We start from the raw sequence: 17,015 nt of genomic DNA, 5'->3' as shown, positions 1-17,015 counted from the left end.
AAAGGAGAGGTCAAGGAGGCCAGAGGCAACAGGCAACAGGCAAAAGGCAAAAGCCTACAGCACCCGGTATTCCCAGGCGGTCTCCCATCCAAGTACTAACCAGGCCCGACCCTGCTTAGCTTCCGAGATCAGACGAGATCGGGCGCGTTCAGGGTGGTATGGCCGTAGACGCCGGCGGCTGCCGCTGGGCGCCTCAAGAGCCTGCTCCACGCATCCCAAGCCCAGCGGGTGCCGCGCTTCACCCATGCACGCGCCTGCCTGCCTGCCTGCCTGCCTGCCTGGCTGCCTGCCTCGCTGCCGCCGCCCTCCGCCGCGGGCCCCGGGCGGGTGGCGGAGGCGGCGCAAGAGGACCCTGGCAAGGCGCTGTGGCGCAAGCCCCGGCCTTCACCGATCCCGGGACTCTGGCAGACTGCTCCCGGCTTGGCCCCACGCCCGCCTCCGCTTCCATCCCGCACCGCACCGCACCGCACCGCACCGCACCACGTCGGGCCGCTCACTGGGAAGAGGGTGGAAGCGAGCGTGGGGCATCAGGCCGGCCGTGCCTTCTGGGCGCCCCCCCTCCCGCCGGGTTCTCAGCGCCTCCTCCCCAGTCGCAGGGCGAGCGCAGCCAGCCCGGAGGCCCCAGCGCCCCCACAGAACATCACCAGCGCGAGCCCGCAGCCCTAGCTGGGCCTCGCGAAACGCCGGGGGCCCTGGGGATGGGGGCTGGAGGGAGGGAAGAGGTCCGGGACCCAGGGAGCCCAGTCCTGTGGCGGAGTCTGTGTTTGGGGTCTCGCTGCCCCGCCCGCTCCTGTGTTTTTGGATCCACCCACCCAGCCCCCACCCTCCAGTCCCCAGGCGCCAGCCCCCGGTCCCGCCCTCGCCGCACCCCCCCACCCCTCCGTGCGGGTGCAGTGTCAGGAAAGGTGCAAAGCTGGGGCGTGGCTTCCAGCCGGTGCAGTGGGATTTCGCCCGGTGCGGGGAGCAGGGAGCGGGGAGCGGACCCTTTGTGAAGTGCCGTGGGGTGTGCGGGCTCGGGGGGGGGGGCGGGGCGGGGCGGGGCGGGGCCAGGCTAGGCCAGGCCAGGCCGCTTTGCCGGCCCGGGAGGGGCTGAGGGAGCAGTGGCCGCCGGGGTGTGTTTGGCCCCCGGAGCCGCGCTCCCCTCCCCGGGGAGAGAGGGACACACGGAGGGAGGGGGAGGGGCGGCGGGCGCCAAAGGAGAGGTCAAGGAGGCCAGAGGCAACAGGCAACAGGCAAAAGGCAAAAGCCTACAGCACCCGGTATTCCCAGGCGGTCTCCCATCCAAGTACTAACCAGGCCCGACCCTGCTTAGCTTCCGAGATCAGACGAGATCGGGCGCGTTCAGGGTGGTATGGCCGTAGACGCCGGCGGCTGCCGCTGGGCGCCTCAAGAGCCTGCTCCACGCATCCCAAGCCCAGCGGGTGCCGCGCTTCACCCATGCACGCGCCTGCCTGCCTGCCTGCCTGCCTGCCTGGCTGCCTGCCTCGCTGCCGCCGCCCTCCGCCGCGGGCCCCGGGCGGGTGGCGGAGGCGGCGCAAGAGGACCCTGGCAAGGCGCTGTGGCGCAAGCCCCGGCCTTCACCGATCCCGGGACTCTGGCAGACTGCTCCCGGCTTGGCCCCACGCCCGCCTCCGCTTCCATCCCGCACCGCACCGCACCGCACCGCACCACGTCGGGCCGCTCACTGGGAAGAGGGTGGAAGCGAGCGTGGGGCATCAGGCCGGCCGTGCCTTCTGGGCGCCCCCCCTCCCGCCGGGTTCTCAGCGCCTCCTCCCCAGTCGCAGGGCGAGCGCAGCCAGCCCGGAGGCCCCAGCGCCCCCACAGAACATCACCAGCGCGAGCCCGCAGCCCTAGCTGGGCCTCGCGAAACGCCGGGGGCCCTGGGGATGGGGGCTGGAGGGAGGGAAGAGGTCCGGGACCCAGGGAGCCCAGTCCTGTGGCGGAGTCTGTGTTTGGGGTCTCGCTGCCCCGCCCGCTCCTGTGTTTTTGGATCCACCCACCCAGCCCCCACCCTCCAGTCCCCAGGCGCCAGCCCCCGGTCCCGCCCTCGCCGCACCCCCCCACCCCTCCGTGCGGGTGCAGTGTCAGGAAAGGTGCAAAGCTGGGGCGTGGCTTCCAGCCGGTGCAGTGGGATTTCGCCCGGTGCGGGGAGCGGGGAGCGGGGAGCGGACCCCTTGTGAAGTGCCGTGGGGTGTGCGGGCTCGGGGGGGGGGCGGGGCGGGGCGGGGCGGGGCCAGGCTAGGCCAGGCCAGGCCGCTTTGCCGGCCCGGGAGGGGCTGAGGGAGCAGTGGCCGCCGGGGTGTGTTTGGCTCCCGGAGCCGCGCTCCCCTCCCCGGGGAGAGAGGGACACACGGAGGGAGGGGGAGGGGCGGCGGGCGCCAAAGGAGAGGTCAAGGAGGCCAGAGGCAACAGGCAACAGGCAACAGGCAAAAGCCTACAGCACCCGGTATTCCCGGGCGGTCTCCCATCCAAGTACTAACCAGGCCCGACCCTGCTTAGCTTCCGAGATCAGACGAGATCGGGCGCGTTCAGGGTGGTATGGCCGTAGACGCCGGCGGCTGCCGCTGGGCGCCTCAAGAGCCTGCTCCACGCATCCCAAGCCCAGCGGGTGCCGCGCTTCACCCATGCACGCGCCTGCCTGCCTGCCTGCCTGCCTGCCTGGCTGCCTGCCTCGCTGCCGCCGCCCTCCGCCGCGGGCCCCGGGCGGGTGGCGGAGGCGGCGCAAGAGGACCCTGGCAAGGCGCTGTGGCGCAAGCCCCGGCCTTCACCGATCCCGGGACTCTGGCAGACTGCTCCCGGCTTGGCCCCACGCCCGCCTCCGCTTCCATCCCGCACCGCACCGCACCGCACCGCACCGCACCGCACCGCACCACGTCGGGCCGCTCACTGGGAAGAGGGTGGAAGCGAGCGTGGGGCATCAGGCCGGCCGTGCCTTCTGGGCGCCCCCCCTCCCGCCGGGTTCTCAGCGCCTCCTCCCCAGTCGCAGGGCGAGCGCAGCCAGCCCGGAGGCCCCAGCGCCCCCACAGAACATCACCAGCGCGAGCCCGCAGCCCTAGCTGGGCCTCGCGAAACGCCGGGGGCCCTGGGGATGGGGGCTGGAGGGAGGGAAGAGGTCCGGGACCCAGGGAGCCCAGTCCTGTGGCGGAGTCTGTGTTTGGGGTCTCGCTGCCCCGCCCGCTCCTGTGTTTTTGGATCCACCCACCCAGCCCCCACCCTCCAGTCCCCAGGCGCCAGCCCCCGGTCCCGCCCTCGCCGCACCCCCCCACCCCTCCGTGCGGGTGCAGTGTCAGGAAAGGTGCAAAGCTGGGGCGTGGCTTCCAGCCGGTGCAGTGGGATTTCGCCCGGTGCGGGGAGCGGGGAGCGGGGAGCGGACCCCTTGTGAAGTGCCGTGGGGTGTGCGGGCTCGGGGGGGGGCGGGGCGGGGCGGGGCGGGGCCAGGCTAGGCCAGGCCAGGCCGCTTTGCCGGCCCGGGAGGGGCTGAGGGAGCAGTGGCCGCCGGGGTGTGTTTGGCCCCCGGAGCCGCGCTCCCCTCCCCGGGGAGAGAGGGACACACGGAGGGAGGGGGAGGGGCGGCGGGCGCCAAAGGAGAGGTCAAGGAGGCCAGAGGCAACAGGCAACAGGCAAAAGGCAAAAGCCTACAGCACCCGGTATTCCCAGGCGGTCTCCCATCCAAGTACTAACCAGGCCCGACCCTGCTTAGCTTCCGAGATCAGACGAGATCGGGCGCGTTCAGGGTGGTATGGCCGTAGACGCCGGCGGCTGCCGCTGGGCGCCTCAAGAGCCTGCTCCACGCATCCCAAGCCCAGCGGGTGCCGCGCTTCACCCATGCACGCGCCTGCCTGCCTGCCTGCCTGCCTGCCTGCCTGCCTGGCTGCCTGCCTCGCTGCCGCCGCCCTCCGCCGCGGGCCCCGGGCGGGTGGCGGAGGCGGCGCAAGAGGACCCTGGCAAGGCGCTGTGGCGCAAGCCCCGGCCTTCACCGATCCCGGGACTCTGGCAGACTGCTCCCGGCTTGGCCCCACGCCCGCCTCCGCTTCCATCCCGCACCGCACCGCACCGCACCGCACCGCACCGCACCGCACCACGTCGGGCCGCTCACTGGGAAGAGGGTGGAAGCGAGCGTGGGGCATCAGGCCGGCCGTGCCTTCTGGGCGCCCCCCCTCCCGCCGGGTTCTCAGCGCCTCCTCCCCAGTCGCAGGGCGAGCGCAGCCAGCCCGGAGGCCCCAGCGCCCCCACAGAACATCACCAGCGCGAGCCCGCAGCCCTAGCTGGGCCTCGCGAAACGCCGGGGGCCCTGGGGATGGGGGCTGGAGGGAGGGAAGAGGTCCGGGACCCAGGGAGCCCAGTCCTGTGGCGGAGTCTGTGTTTGGGGTCTCGCTGCCCCGCCCGCTCCTGTGTTTTTGGATCCACCCACCCAGCCCCCACCCTCCAGTCCCCAGGCGCCAGCCCCCGGTCCCGCCCTCGCCGCACCCCCCCACCCCTCCGTGCGGGTGCAGTGTCAGGAAAGGTGCAAAGCTGGGGCGTGGCTTCCAGCCGGTGCAGTGGGATTTCGCCCGGTGCGGGGAGCGGGGAGCGGGGAGCGGACCCCTTGTGAAGTGCCGTGGGGTGTGCGGGCTCGGGGGGGGGGCGGGGCGGGGCGGGGCGGGGCCAGGCTAGGCCAGGCCAGGCCGCTTTGCCGGCCCGGGAGGGGCTGAGGGAGCAGTGGCCGCCGGGGTGTGTTTGGCCCCCGGAGCCGCGCTCCCCTCCCCGGGGAGAGAGGGACACACGGAGGGAGGGGGAGGGGCGGCGGGCGCCAAAGGAGAGGTCAAGGAGGCCAGAGGCAACAGGCAACAGGCAAAAGGCAAAAGCCTACAGCACCCGGTATTCCCAGGCGGTCTCCCATCCAAGTACTAACCAGGCCCGACCCTGCTTAGCTTCCGAGATCAGACGAGATCGGGCGCGTTCAGGGTGGTATGGCCGTAGACGCCGGCGGCTGCCGCTGGGCGCCTCAAGAGCCTGCTCCACGCATCCCAAGCCCAGCGGGTGCCGCGCTTCACCCATGCACGCGCCTGCCTGCCTGCCTGCCTGCCTGCCTGCCTGGCTGCCTGCCTCGCTGCCGCCGCCCTCCGCCGCGGGCCCCGGGCGGGTGGCGGAGGCGGCGCAAGAGGACCCTGGCAAGGCGCTGTGGCGCAAGCCCCGGCCTTCACCGATCCCGGGACTCTGGCAGACTGCTCCCGGCTTGGCCCCACGCCCGCCTCCGCTTCCATCCCGCACCGCACCGCACCGCACCGCACCACGTCGGGCCGCTCACTGGGAAGAGGGTGGAAGCGAGCGTGGGGCATCAGGCCGGCCGTGCCTTCTGGGCGCCCCCCCTCCCGCCGGGTTCTCAGCGCCTCCTCCCCAGTCGCAGGGCGAGCGCAGCCAGCCCGGAGGCCCCAGCGCCCCCACAGAACATCACCAGCGCGAGCCCGCAGCCCTAGCTGGGCCTCGCGAAACGCCGGGGGCCCTGGGGATGGGGGCTGGAGGGAGGGAAGAGGTCCGGGACCCAGGGAGCCCAGTCCTGTGGCGGAGTCTGTGTTTGGGGTCTCGCTGCCCCGCCCGCTCCTGTGTTTTTGGATCCACCCACCCAGCCCCCACCCTCCAGTCCCCAGGCGCCAGCCCCCGGTCCCGCCCTCGCCGCACCCCCCCACCCCTCCGTGCGGGTGCAGTGTCAGGAAAGGTGCAAAGCTGGGGCGTGGCTTCCAGCCGGTGCAGTGGGATTTCGCCCGGTGCGGGGAGCGGGGAGCGGGGAGCGGACCCCTTGTGAAGTGCCGTGGGGTGTGCGGGCTCGGGGGGGGGGCGGGGCGGGGCGGGGCGGGGCCAGGCTAGGCCAGGCCAGGCCGCTTTGCCGGCCCGGGAGGGGCTGAGGGAGCAGTGGCCGCCGGGGTGTGTTTGGCTCCCGGAGCCGCGCTCCCCTCCCCGGGGAGAGAGGGACACACGGAGGGAGGGGGAGGGGCGGCGGGCGCCAAAGGAGAGGTCAAGGAGGCCAGAGGCAACAGGCAACAGGCAAAAGGCAAAAGCCTACAGCACCCGGTATTCCCGGGCGGTCTCCCATCCAAGTACTAACCAGGCCCGACCCTGCTTAGCTTCCGAGATCAGACGAGATCGGGCGCGTTCAGGGTGGTATGGCCGTAGACGCCGGCGGCTGCCGCTGGGCGCCTCAAGAGCCTGCTCCACGCATCCCAAGCCCAGCGGGTGCCGCGCTTCACCCATGCACGCGCCTGCCTGCCTGCCTGCCTGCCTGCCTGGCTGCCTGCCTCGCTGCCGCCGCCCTCCGCCGCGGGCCCCGGGCGGGTGGCGGAGGCGGCGCAAGAGGACCCTGGCAAGGCGCTGTGGCGCAAGCCCCGGCCTTCACCGATCCCGGGACTCTGGCAGACTGCTCCCGGCTTGGCCCCACGCCCGCCTCCGCTTCCATCCCGCACCGCACCGCACCGCACCGCACCGCACCGCACCGCACCACGTCGGGCCGCTCACTGGGAAGAGGGTGGAAGCGAGCGTGGGGCATCAGGCCGGCCGTGCCTTCTGGGCGCCCCCCCTCCCGCCGGGTTCTCAGCGCCTCCTCCCCAGTCGCAGGGCGAGCGCAGCCAGCCCGGAGGCCCCAGCGCCCCCACAGAACATCACCAGCGCGAGCCCGCAGCCCTAGCTGGGCCTCGCGAAACGCCGGGGGCCCTGGGGATGGGGGCTGGAGGGAGGGAAGAGGTCCGGGACCCAGGGAGCCCAGTCCTGTGGCGGAGTCTGTGTTTGGGGTCTCGCTGCCCCGCCCGCTCCTGTGTTTTTGGATCCACCCACCCAGCCCCCACCCTCCAGTCCCCAGGCGCCAGCCCCCGGTCCCGCCCTCGCCGCACCCCCCCACCCCTCCGTGCGGGTGCAGTGTCAGGAAAGGTGCAAAGCTGGGGCGTGGCTTCCAGCCGGTGCAGTGGGATTTCGCCCGGTGCGGGGAGCGGGGAGCGGGGAGCGGACCCCTTGTGAAGTGCCGTGGGGTGTGCGGGCTCGGGGGGGGGCGGGGCGGGGCGGGGCGGGGCCAGGCTAGGCCAGGCCAGGCCGCTTTGCCGGCCCGGGAGGGGCTGAGGGAGCAGTGGCCGCCGGGGTGTGTTTGGCCCCCGGAGCCGCGCTCCCCTCCCCGGGGAGAGAGGGACACACGGAGGGAGGGGGAGGGGCGGCGGGCGCCAAAGGAGAGGTCAAGGAGGCCAGAGGCAACAGGCAACAGGCAAAAGGCAAAAGCCTACAGCACCCGGTATTCCCAGGCGGTCTCCCATCCAAGTACTAACCAGGCCCGACCCTGCTTAGCTTCCGAGATCAGACGAGATCGGGCGCGTTCAGGGTGGTATGGCCGTAGACGCCGGCGGCTGCCGCTGGGCGCCTCAAGAGCCTGCTCCACGCATCCCAAGCCCAGCGGGTGCCGCGCTTCACCCATGCACGCGCCTGCCTGCCTGCCTGCCTGCCTGCCTGCCTGCCTGGCTGCCTGCCTCGCTGCCGCCGCCCTCCGCCGCGGGCCCCGGGCGGGTGGCGGAGGCGGCGCAAGAGGACCCTGGCAAGGCGCTGTGGCGCAAGCCCCGGCCTTCACCGATCCCGGGACTCTGGCAGACTGCTCCCGGCTTGGCCCCACGCCCGCCTCCGCTTCCATCCCGCACCGCACCGCACCGCACCGCACCGCACCGCACCGCACCACGTCGGGCCGCTCACTGGGAAGAGGGTGGAAGCGAGCGTGGGGCATCAGGCCGGCCGTGCCTTCTGGGCGCCCCCCCTCCCGCCGGGTTCTCAGCGCCTCCTCCCCAGTCGCAGGGCGAGCGCAGCCAGCCCGGAGGCCCCAGCGCCCCCACAGAACATCACCAGCGCGAGCCCGCAGCCCTAGCTGGGCCTCGCGAAACGCCGGGGGCCCTGGGGATGGGGGCTGGAGGGAGGGAAGAGGTCCGGGACCCAGGGAGCCCAGTCCTGTGGCGGAGTCTGTGTTTGGGGTCTCGCTGCCCCGCCCGCTCCTGTGTTTTTGGATCCACCCACCCAGCCCCCACCCTCCAGTCCCCAGGCGCCAGCCCCCGGTCCCGCCCTCGCCGCACCCCCCCACCCCTCCGTGCGGGTGCAGTGTCAGGAAAGGTGCAAAGCTGGGGCGTGGCTTCCAGCCGGTGCAGTGGGATTTCGCCCGGTGCGGGGAGCGGGGAGCGGGGAGCGGACCCCTTGTGAAGTGCCGTGGGGTGTGCGGGCTCGGGGGGGGGGCGGGGCGGGGCGGGGCGGGGCCAGGCTAGGCCAGGCCAGGCCGCTTTGCCGGCCCGGGAGGGGCTGAGGGAGCAGTGGCCGCCGGGGTGTGTTTGGCCCCCGGAGCCGCGCTCCCCTCCCCGGGGAGAGAGGGACACACGGAGGGAGGGGGAGGGGCGGCGGGCGCCAAAGGAGAGGTCAAGGAGGCCAGAGGCAACAGGCAACAGGCAAAAGGCAAAAGCCTACAGCACCCGGTATTCCCAGGCGGTCTCCCATCCAAGTACTAACCAGGCCCGACCCTGCTTAGCTTCCGAGATCAGACGAGATCGGGCGCGTTCAGGGTGGTATGGCCGTAGACGCCGGCGGCTGCCGCTGGGCGCCTCAAGAGCCTGCTCCACGCATCCCAAGCCCAGCGGGTGCCGCGCTTCACCCATGCACGCGCCTGCCTGCCTGCCTGCCTGCCTGCCTGCCTGGCTGCCTGCCTCGCTGCCGCCGCCCTCCGCCGCGGGCCCCGGGCGGGTGGCGGAGGCGGCGCAAGAGGACCCTGGCAAGGCGCTGTGGCGCAAGCCCCGGCCTTCACCGATCCCGGGACTCTGGCAGACTGCTCCCGGCTTGGCCCCACGCCCGCCTCCGCTTCCATCCCGCACCGCACCGCACCGCACCGCACCGCACCGCACCGCACCACGTCGGGCCGCTCACTGGGAAGAGGGTGGAAGCGAGCGTGGGGCATCAGGCCGGCCGTGCCTTCTGGGCGCCCCCCCTCCCGCCGGGTTCTCAGCGCCTCCTCCCCAGTCGCAGGGCGAGCGCAGCCAGCCCGGAGGCCCCAGCGCCCCCACAGAACATCACCAGCGCGAGCCCGCAGCCCTAGCTGGGCCTCGCGAAACGCCGGGGGCCCTGGGGATGGGGGCTGGAGGGAGGGAAGAGGTCCGGGACCCAGGGAGCCCAGTCCTGTGGCGGAGTCTGTGTTTGGGGTCTCGCTGCCCCGCCCGCTCCTGTGTTTTTGGATCCACCCACCCAGCCCCCACCCTCCAGTCCCCAGGCGCCAGCCCCCGGTCCCGCCCTCGCCGCACCCCCCCACCCCTCCGTGCGGGTGCAGTGTCAGGAAAGGTGCAAAGCTGGGGCGTGGCTTCCAGCCGGTGCAGTGGGATTTCGCCCGGTGCGGGGAGCAGGGAGCGGGGAGCGGACCCTTTGTGAAGTGCCGTGGGGTGTGCGGGCTCGGGGGGGGGGCGGGGCGGGGCGGGGCGGGGCCAGGCTAGGCCAGGCCAGGCCGCTTTGCCGGCCCGGGAGGGGCTGAGGGAGCAGTGGCCGCCGGGGTGTGTTTGGCCCCCGGAGCCGCGCTCCCCTCCCCGGGGAGAGAGGGACACACGGAGGGAGGGGGAGGGGCGGCGGGCGCCAAAGGAGAGGTCAAGGAGGCCAGAGGCAACAGGCAACAGGCAAAAGGCAAAAGCCTACAGCACCCGGTATTCCCAGGCGGTCTCCCATCCAAGTACTAACCAGGCCCGACCCTGCTTAGCTTCCGAGATCAGACGAGATCGGGCGCGTTCAGGGTGGTATGGCCGTAGACGCCGGCGGCTGCCGCTGGGCGCCTCAAGAGCCTGCTCCACGCATCCCAAGCCCAGCGGGTGCCGCGCTTCACCCATGCACGCGCCTGCCTGCCTGCCTGCCTGCCTGGCTGCCTGCCTCGCTGCCGCCGCCCTCCGCCGCGGGCCCCGGGCGGGTGGCGGAGGCGGCGCAAGAGGACCCTGGCAAGGCGCTGTGGCGCAAGCCCCGGCCTTCACCGATCCCGGGACTCTGGCAGACTGCTCCCGGCTTGGCCCCACGCCCGCCTCCGCTTCCATCCCGCACCGCACCGCACCGCACCACGTCGGGCCGCTCACTGGGAAGAGGGTGGAAGCGAGCGTGGGGCATCAGGCCGGCCGTGCCTTCTGGGCGCCCCCCCTCCCGCCGGGTTCTCAGCGCCTCCTCCCCAGTCGCAGGGCGAGCGCAGCCAGCCCGGAGGCCCCAGCGCCCCCACAGAACATCACCAGCGCGAGCCCGCAGCCCTAGCTGGGCCTCGCGAAACGCCGGGGGCCCTGGGGATGGGGGCTGGAGGGAGGGAAGAGGTCCGGGACCCAGGGAGCCCAGTCCTGTGGCGGAGTCTGTGTTTGGGGTCTCGCTGCCCCGCCCGCTCCTGTGTTTTTGGATCCACCCACCCAGCCCCCACCCTCCAGTCCCCAGGCGCCAGCCCCCGGTCCCGCCCTCGCCGCACCCCCCCACCCCTCCGTGCGGGTGCAGTGTCAGGAAAGGTGCAAAGCTGGGGCGTGGCTTCCAGCCGGTGCAGTGGGATTTCGCCCGGTGCGGGGAGCGGGGAGCGGGGAGCGGACCCCTTGTGAAGTGCCGTGGGGTGTGCGGGCTCGGGGGGGGGGCGGGGCGGGGCGGGGCGGGGCCAGGCTAGGCCAGGCCAGGCCGCTTTGCCGGCCCGGGAGGGGCTGAGGGAGCAGTGGCCGCCGGGGTGTGTTTGGCCCCCGGAGCCGCGCTCCCCTCCCCGGGGAGAGAGGGACACACGGAGGGAGGGGGAGGGGCGGCGGGCGCCAAAGGAGAGGTCAAGGAGGCCAGAGGCAACAGGCAACAGGCAAAAGGCAAAAGCCTACAGCACCCGGTATTCCCAGGCGGTCTCCCATCCAAGTACTAACCAGGCCCGACCCTGCTTAGCTTCCGAGATCAGACGAGATCGGGCGCGTTCAGGGTGGTATGGCCGTAGACGCCGGCGGCTGCCGCTGGGCGCCTCAAGAGCCTGCTCCACGCATCCCAAGCCCAGCGGGTGCCGCGCTTCACCCATGCACGCGCCTGCCTGCCTGCCTGCCTGCCTGCCTGGCTGCCTGCCTCGCTGCCGCCGCCCTCCGCCGCGGGCCCCGGGCGGGTGGCGGAGGCGGCGCAAGAGGACCCTGGCAAGGCGCTGTGGCGCAAGCCCCGGCCTTCACCGATCCCGGGACTCTGGCAGACTGCTCCCGGCTTGGCCCCACGCCCGCCTCCGCTTCCATCCCGCACCGCACCGCACCGCACCGCACCGCACCACGTCGGGCCGCTCACTGGGAAGAGGGTGGAAGCGAGCGTGGGGCATCAGGCCGGCCGTGCCTTCTGGGCGCCCCCCCTCCCGCCGGGTTCTCAGCGCCTCCTCCCCAGTCGCAGGGCGAGCGCAGCCAGCCCGGAGGCCCCAGCGCCCCCACAGAACATCACCAGCGCGAGCCCGCAGCCCTAGCTGGGCCTCGCGAAACGCCGGGGGCCCTGGGGATGGGGGCTGGAGGGAGGGAAGAGGTCCGGGACCCAGGGAGCCCAGTCCTGTGGCGGAGTCTGTGTTTGGGGTCTCGCTGCCCCGCCCGCTCCTGTGTTTTTGGATCCACCCACCCAGCCCCCACCCTCCAGTCCCCAGGCGCCAGCCCCCGGTCCCGCCCTCGCCGCACCCCCCCACCCCTCCGTGCGGGTGCAGTGTCAGGAAAGGTGCAAAGCTGGGGCGTGGCTTCCAGCCGGTGCAGTGGGATTTCGCCCGGTGCGGGGAGCAGGGAGCGGGGAGCGGACCCTTTGTGAAGTGCCGTGGGGTGTGCGGGCTCGGGGGGGGGGGCGGGGCGGGGCGGGGCGGGGCCAGGCTAGGCCAGGCCAGGCCGCTTTGCCGGCCCGGGAGGGGCTGAGGGAGCAGTGGCCGCCGGGGTGTGTTTGGCCCCCGGAGCCGCGCTCCCCTCCCCGGGGAGAGAGGGACACACGGAGGGAGGGGGAGGGGCGGCGGGCGCCAAAGGAGAGGTCAAGGAGGCCAGAGGCAACAGGCAACAGGCAAAAGGCAAAAGCCTACAGCACCCGGTATTCCCAGGCGGTCTCCCATCCAAGTACTAACCAGGCCCGACCCTGCTTAGCTTCCGAGATCAGACGAGATCGGGCGCGTTCAGGGTGGTATGGCCGTAGACGCCGGCGGCTGCCGCTGGGCGCCTCAAGAGCCTGCTCCACGCATCCCAAGCCCAGCGGGTGCCGCGCTTCACCCATGCACGCGCCTGCCTGCCTGCCTGCCTGCCTGCCTGGCTGCCTGCCTCGCTGCCGCCGCCCTCCGCCGCGGGCCCCGGGCGGGTGGCGGAGGCGGCGCAAGAGGACCCTGGCAAGGCGCTGTGGCGCAAGCCCCGGCCTTCACCGATCCCGGGACTCTGGCAGACTGCTCCCGGCTTGGCCCCACGCCCGCCTCCGCTTCCATCCCGCACCGCACCGCACCGCACCGCACCACGTCGGGCCGCTCACTGGGAAGAGGGTGGAAGCGAGCGTGGGGCATCAGGCCGGCCGTGCCTTCTGGGCGCCCCCCCTCCCGCCGGGTTCTCAGCGCCTCCTCCCCAGTCGCAGGGCGAGCGCAGCCAGCCCGGAGGCCCCAGCGCCCCCACAGAACATCACCAGCGCGAGCCCGCAGCCCTAGCTGGGCCTCGCGAAACGCCGGGGGCCCTGGGGATGGGGGCTGGAGGGAGGGAAGAGGTCCGGGACCCAGGGAGCCCAGTCCTGTGGCGGAGTCTGTGTTTGGGGTCTCGCTGCCCCGCCCGCTCCTGTGTTTTTGGATCCACCCACCCAGCCCCCACCCTCCAGTCCCCAGGCGCCAGCCCCCGGTCCCGCCCTCGCCGCACCCCCCCACCCCTCCGTGCGGGTGCAGTGTCAGGAAAGGTGCAAAGCTGGGGCGTGGCTTCCAGCCGGTGCAGTGGGATTTCGCCCGGTGCGGGGAGCGGGGAGCGGGGAGCGGACCCCTTGTGAAGTGCCGTGGGGTGTGCGGGCTCGGGGGGGGGGCGGGGCGGGGCGGGGCGGGGCCAGGCTAGGCCAGGCCAGGCCGCTTTGCCGGCCCGGGAGGGGCTGAGGGAGCAGTGGCCGCCGGGGTGTGTTTGGCTCCCGGAGCCGCGCTCCCCTCCCCGGGGAGAGAGGGACACACGGAGGGAGGGGGAGGGGCGGCGGGCGCCAAAGGAGAGGTCAAGGAGGCCAGAGGCAACAGGCAACAGGCAAAAGGCAAAAGCCTACAGCACCCGGTATTCCCGGGCGGTCTCCCATCCAAGTACTAACCAGGCCCGACCCTGCTTAGCTTCCGAGATCAGACGAGATCGGGCGCGTTCAGGGTGGTATGGCCGTAGACGCCGGCGGCTGCCGCTGGGCGCCTCAAGAGCCTGCTCCACGCATCCCAAGCCCAGCGGGTGCCGCGCTTCACCCATGCACGCGCCTGCCTGCCTGCCTGCCTGCCTGCCTGGCTGCCTGCCTCGCTGCCGCCGCCCTCCGCCGCGGGCCCCGGGCGGGTGGCGGAGGCGGCGCAAGAGGACCCTGGCAAGGCGCTGTGGCGCAAGCCCCGGCCTTCACCGATCCCGGGACTCTGGCAGACTGCTCCCGGCTTGGCCCCACGCCCGCCTCCGCTTCCATCCCGCACCGCACCGCACCGCACCGCACCGCACCGCACCGCACCACGTCGGGCCGCTCACTGGGAAGAGGGTGGAAGCGAGCGTGGGGCATCAGGCCGGCCGTGCCTTCTGGGCGCCCCCCCTCCCGCCGGGTTCTCAGCGCCTCCTCCCCAGTCGCAGGGCGAGCGCAGCCAGCCCGGAGGCCCCAGCGCCCCCACAGAACATCACCAGCGCGAGCCCGCAGCCCTAGCTGGGCCTCGCGAAACGCCGGGGGCCCTGGGGATGGGGGCTGGAGGGAGGGAAGAGGTCCGGGACCCAGGGAGCCCAGTCCTGTGGCGGAGTCTGTGTTTGGGGTCTCGCTGCCCCGCCCGCTCCTGTGTTTTTGGATCCACCCACCCAGCCCCCACCCTCCAGTCCCCAGGCGCCAGCCCCCGGTCCCGCCCTCGCCGCACCCCCCCACCCCTCCGTGCGGGTGCAGTGTCAGGAAAGGTGCAAAGCTGGGGCGTGGCTTCCAGCCGGTGCAGTGGGATTTCGCCCGGTGCGGGGAGCGGGGAGCGGGGAGCGGACCCCTTGTGAAGTGCCGTGGGGTGTGCGGGCTCGGGGGGGGGCGGGGCGGGGCGGGGCGGGGCCAGGCTAGGCCAGGCCAGGCCGCTTTGCCGGCCCGGGAGGGGCTGAGGGAGCAGTGGCCGCCGGGGTGTGTTTGGCCCCCGGAGCCGCGCTCCCCTCCCCGGGGAGAGAGGGACACACGGAGGGAGGGGGAGGGGCGGCGGGCGCCAAAGGAGAGGTCAAGGAGGCCAGAGGCAACAGGCAACAGGCAAAAGGCAAAAGCCTACAGCACCCGGTATTCCCAGGCGGTCTCCCATCCAAGTACTAACCAGGCCCGACCCTGCTTAGCTTCCGAGATCAGACGAGATCGGGCGCGTTCAGGGTGGTATGGCCGTAGACGCCGGCGGCTGCCGCTGGGCGCCTCAAGAGCCTGCTCCACGCATCCCAAGCCCAGCGGGTGCCGCGCTTCACCCATGCACGCGCCTGCCTGCCTGCCTGCCTGCCTGCCTGCCTGCCTGGCTGCCTGCCTCGCTGCCGCCGCCCTCCGCCGCGGGCCCCGGGCGGGTGGCGGAGGCGGCGCAAGAGGACCCTGGCAAGGCGCTGTGGCGCAAGCCCCGGCCTTCACCGATCCCGGGACTCTGGCAGACTGCTCCCGGCTTGGCCCCACGCCCGCCTCCGCTTCCATCCCGCACCGCACCGCACCGCACCGCACCGCACCGCACCGCACCACGTCGGGCCGCTCACTGGGAAGAGGGTGGAAGCGAGCGTGGGGCATCAGGCCGGCCGTGCCTTCTGGGCGCCCCCCCTCCCGCCGGGTTCTCAGCGCCTCCTCCCCAGTCGCAGGGCGAGCGCAGCCAGCCCGGAGGCCCCAGCGCCCCCACAGAACATCACCAGCGCGAGCCCGCAGCCCTAGCTGGGCCTCGCGAAACGCCGGGGGCCCTGGGGATGGGGGCTGGAGGGAGGGAAGAGGTCCGGGACCCAGGGAGCCCAGTCCTGTGGCGGAGTCTGTGTTTGGGGTCTCGCTGCCCCGCCCGCTCCTGTGTTTTTGGATCCACCCACCCAGCCCCCACCCTCCAGTCCCCAGGCGCCAGCCCCCGGTCCCGCCCTCGCCGCACCCCCCCACCCCTCCGTGCGGGTGCAGTGTCAGGAAAGGTGCAAAGCTGGGGCGTGGCTTCCAGCCGGTGCAGTGGGATTTCGCCCGGTGCGGGGAGCGGGGAGCGGGGAGCGGACCCCTTGTGAAGTGCCGTGGGGTGTGCGGGCTCGGGGGGGGGGCGGGGCGGGGCGGGGCGGGGCCAGGCTAGGCCAGGCCAGGCCGCTTTGCCGGCCCGGGAGGGGCTGAGGGAGCAGTGGCCGCCGGGGTGTGTTTGGCCCCCGGAGCCGCGCTCCCCTCCCCGGGGAGAGAGGGACACACGGAGGGAGGGGGAGGGGCGGCGGGCGCCAAAGGAGAGGTCAAGGAGGCCAGAGGCAACAGGCAACAGGCAAAAGGCAAAAGCCTACAGCACCCGGTATTCCCAGGCGGTCTCCCATCCAAGTACTAACCAGGCCCGACCCTGCTTAGCTTCCGAGATCAGACGAGATCGGGCGCGTTCAGGGTGGTATGGCCGTAGACGCCGGCGGCTGCCGCTGGGCGCCTCAAGAGCCTGCTCCACGCATCCCAAGCCCAGCGGGTGCCGCGCTTCACCCATGCACGCGCCTGCCTGCCTGCCTGCCTGCCTGCCTGCCTGGCTGCCTGCCTCGCTGCCGCCGCCCTCCGCCGCGGGCCCCGGGCGGGTGGCGGAGGCGGCGCAAGAGGACCCTGGCAAGGCGCTGTGGCGCAAGCCCCGGCCTTCACCGATCCCGGGACTCTGGCAGACTGCTCCCGGCTTGGCCCCACGCCCGCCTCCGCTTCCATCCCGCACCGCACCGCACCGCACCGCACCGCACCGCACCGCACCACGTCGGGCCGCTCACTGGGAAGAGGGTGGAAGCGAGCGTGGGGCATCAGGCCGGCCGTGCCTTCTGGGCGCCCCCCCTCCCGCCGGGTTCTCAGCGCCTCCTCCCCAGTCGCAGGGCGAGCGCAGCCAGCCCGGAGGCCCCAGCGCCCCCACAGAACATCACCAGCGCGAGCCCGCAGCCCTAGCTGGGCCTCGCGAAACGCCGGGGGCCCTGGGGATGGGGGCTGGAGGGAGGGAAGAGGTCCGGGACCCAGGGAGCCCAGTCCTGTGGCGGAGTCTGTGTTTGGGGTCTCGCTGCCCCGCCCGCTCCTGTGTTTTTGGATCCACCCACCCAGCCCCCACCCTCCAGTCCCCAGGCGCCAGCCCCCGGTCCCGCCCTCGCCGCACCCCCCCACCCCTCCGTGCGGGTGCAGTGTCAGGAAAGGTGCAAAGCTGGGGCGTGGCTTCCAGCCGGTGCAGTGGGATTTCGCCCGGTGCGGGGAGCAGGGAGCGGGGAGCGGACCCTTTGTGAAGTGCCGTGGGGTGTGCGGGCTCGGGGGGGGGGCGGGGCGGGGCGGGGCGGGGCCAGGCTAGGCCAGGCCAGGCCGCTTTGCCGGCCCGGGAGGGGCTGAGGGAGCAGTGGCCGCCGGGGTGTGTTTGGCCCCCGGAGCCGCGCTCCCCTCCCCGGGGAGAGAGGGACACACGGAGGGAGGGGGAGGGGCGGCGGGCGCCAAAGGAGAGGTCAAGGAGGCCAGAGGCAACAGGCAACAGGCAAAAGGCAAAAGCCTACAGCACCCGGTATTCCCAGGCGGTCTCCCATCCAAGTACTAACCAGGCCCGACCCTGCTTAGCTTCCGAGATCAGACGAGATCGGGCGCGTTCAGGGTGGTATGGCCGTAGACGCCGGCGGCTGCCGCTGGGCGCCTCAAGAGCCTGCTCCACGCATCCCAAGCCCAGCGGGTGCCGCGCTTCA

The 17,015-nt window shown here is 73.2% G+C and overlaps 15 non-coding genes across 15 annotated transcripts; all 15 read right to left on the bottom strand.

The window, feature by feature from the left end:
- Positions 1-51: 51 nt before the first annotated feature.
- LOC147575874 (5S ribosomal RNA) lies at positions 52-170 on the bottom strand. The gene has a single exon (XR_015242063.1). It is a non-coding gene; the product is annotated as a 5S ribosomal RNA (ribosomal RNA).
- Positions 171-1,244: 1,074 nt separating this feature from the next.
- On the bottom strand, positions 1,245-1,363 carry LOC147575873 (5S ribosomal RNA). Its single transcript, XR_015242062.1, has one exon. It is a non-coding gene; the product is annotated as a 5S ribosomal RNA (ribosomal RNA).
- A 1,068-nt stretch (positions 1,364-2,431) lies between these two features.
- LOC147575872 (5S ribosomal RNA) lies at positions 2,432-2,550 on the bottom strand. The gene has a single exon (XR_015242108.1). It is a non-coding gene; the product is annotated as a 5S ribosomal RNA (ribosomal RNA).
- A 1,082-nt stretch (positions 2,551-3,632) lies between these two features.
- On the bottom strand, positions 3,633-3,751 carry LOC147575871 (5S ribosomal RNA). Its single transcript, XR_015242061.1, has one exon. It is a non-coding gene; the product is annotated as a 5S ribosomal RNA (ribosomal RNA).
- Positions 3,752-4,842: 1,091 nt separating this feature from the next.
- Positions 4,843-4,961, bottom strand: LOC147575870 (5S ribosomal RNA). The gene has a single exon (XR_015242060.1). It is a non-coding gene; the product is annotated as a 5S ribosomal RNA (ribosomal RNA).
- Positions 4,962-6,033: 1,072 nt separating this feature from the next.
- Positions 6,034-6,152, bottom strand: LOC147575869 (5S ribosomal RNA). The gene has a single exon (XR_015242107.1). It is a non-coding gene; the product is annotated as a 5S ribosomal RNA (ribosomal RNA).
- A 1,082-nt stretch (positions 6,153-7,234) lies between these two features.
- Positions 7,235-7,353, bottom strand: LOC147575868 (5S ribosomal RNA). Its single transcript, XR_015242059.1, has one exon. It is a non-coding gene; the product is annotated as a 5S ribosomal RNA (ribosomal RNA).
- Positions 7,354-8,444: 1,091 nt separating this feature from the next.
- Positions 8,445-8,563, bottom strand: LOC147575867 (5S ribosomal RNA). Its single transcript, XR_015242058.1, has one exon. It is a non-coding gene; the product is annotated as a 5S ribosomal RNA (ribosomal RNA).
- Positions 8,564-9,650: 1,087 nt separating this feature from the next.
- On the bottom strand, positions 9,651-9,769 carry LOC147575866 (5S ribosomal RNA). The gene has a single exon (XR_015242057.1). It is a non-coding gene; the product is annotated as a 5S ribosomal RNA (ribosomal RNA).
- A 1,059-nt stretch (positions 9,770-10,828) lies between these two features.
- On the bottom strand, positions 10,829-10,947 carry LOC147575865 (5S ribosomal RNA). Its single transcript, XR_015242056.1, has one exon. It is a non-coding gene; the product is annotated as a 5S ribosomal RNA (ribosomal RNA).
- A 1,074-nt stretch (positions 10,948-12,021) lies between these two features.
- On the bottom strand, positions 12,022-12,140 carry LOC147575864 (5S ribosomal RNA). Its single transcript, XR_015242055.1, has one exon. It is a non-coding gene; the product is annotated as a 5S ribosomal RNA (ribosomal RNA).
- Positions 12,141-13,208: 1,068 nt separating this feature from the next.
- LOC147575863 (5S ribosomal RNA) lies at positions 13,209-13,327 on the bottom strand. The gene has a single exon (XR_015242106.1). It is a non-coding gene; the product is annotated as a 5S ribosomal RNA (ribosomal RNA).
- A 1,082-nt stretch (positions 13,328-14,409) lies between these two features.
- Positions 14,410-14,528, bottom strand: LOC147575862 (5S ribosomal RNA). Its single transcript, XR_015242054.1, has one exon. It is a non-coding gene; the product is annotated as a 5S ribosomal RNA (ribosomal RNA).
- Positions 14,529-15,619: 1,091 nt separating this feature from the next.
- LOC147575861 (5S ribosomal RNA) lies at positions 15,620-15,738 on the bottom strand. Its single transcript, XR_015242053.1, has one exon. It is a non-coding gene; the product is annotated as a 5S ribosomal RNA (ribosomal RNA).
- A 1,087-nt stretch (positions 15,739-16,825) lies between these two features.
- On the bottom strand, positions 16,826-16,944 carry LOC147575860 (5S ribosomal RNA). Its single transcript, XR_015242052.1, has one exon. It is a non-coding gene; the product is annotated as a 5S ribosomal RNA (ribosomal RNA).
- Positions 16,945-17,015: the final 71 nt, after the last annotated feature.

This window comes from Puma concolor, chromosome D2, assembly GCF_028749965.1.
Source record: "Puma concolor isolate L17-30 chromosome D2, mPumCon1.1.hap2, whole genome shotgun sequence".
Lineage (NCBI taxonomy): Eukaryota > Metazoa > Chordata > Mammalia > Carnivora > Felidae > Puma > Puma concolor.
The sequence above is the reverse complement of the archived record's forward strand: the minus strand, read 5'-3'. Positions and strand labels throughout refer to the sequence as shown.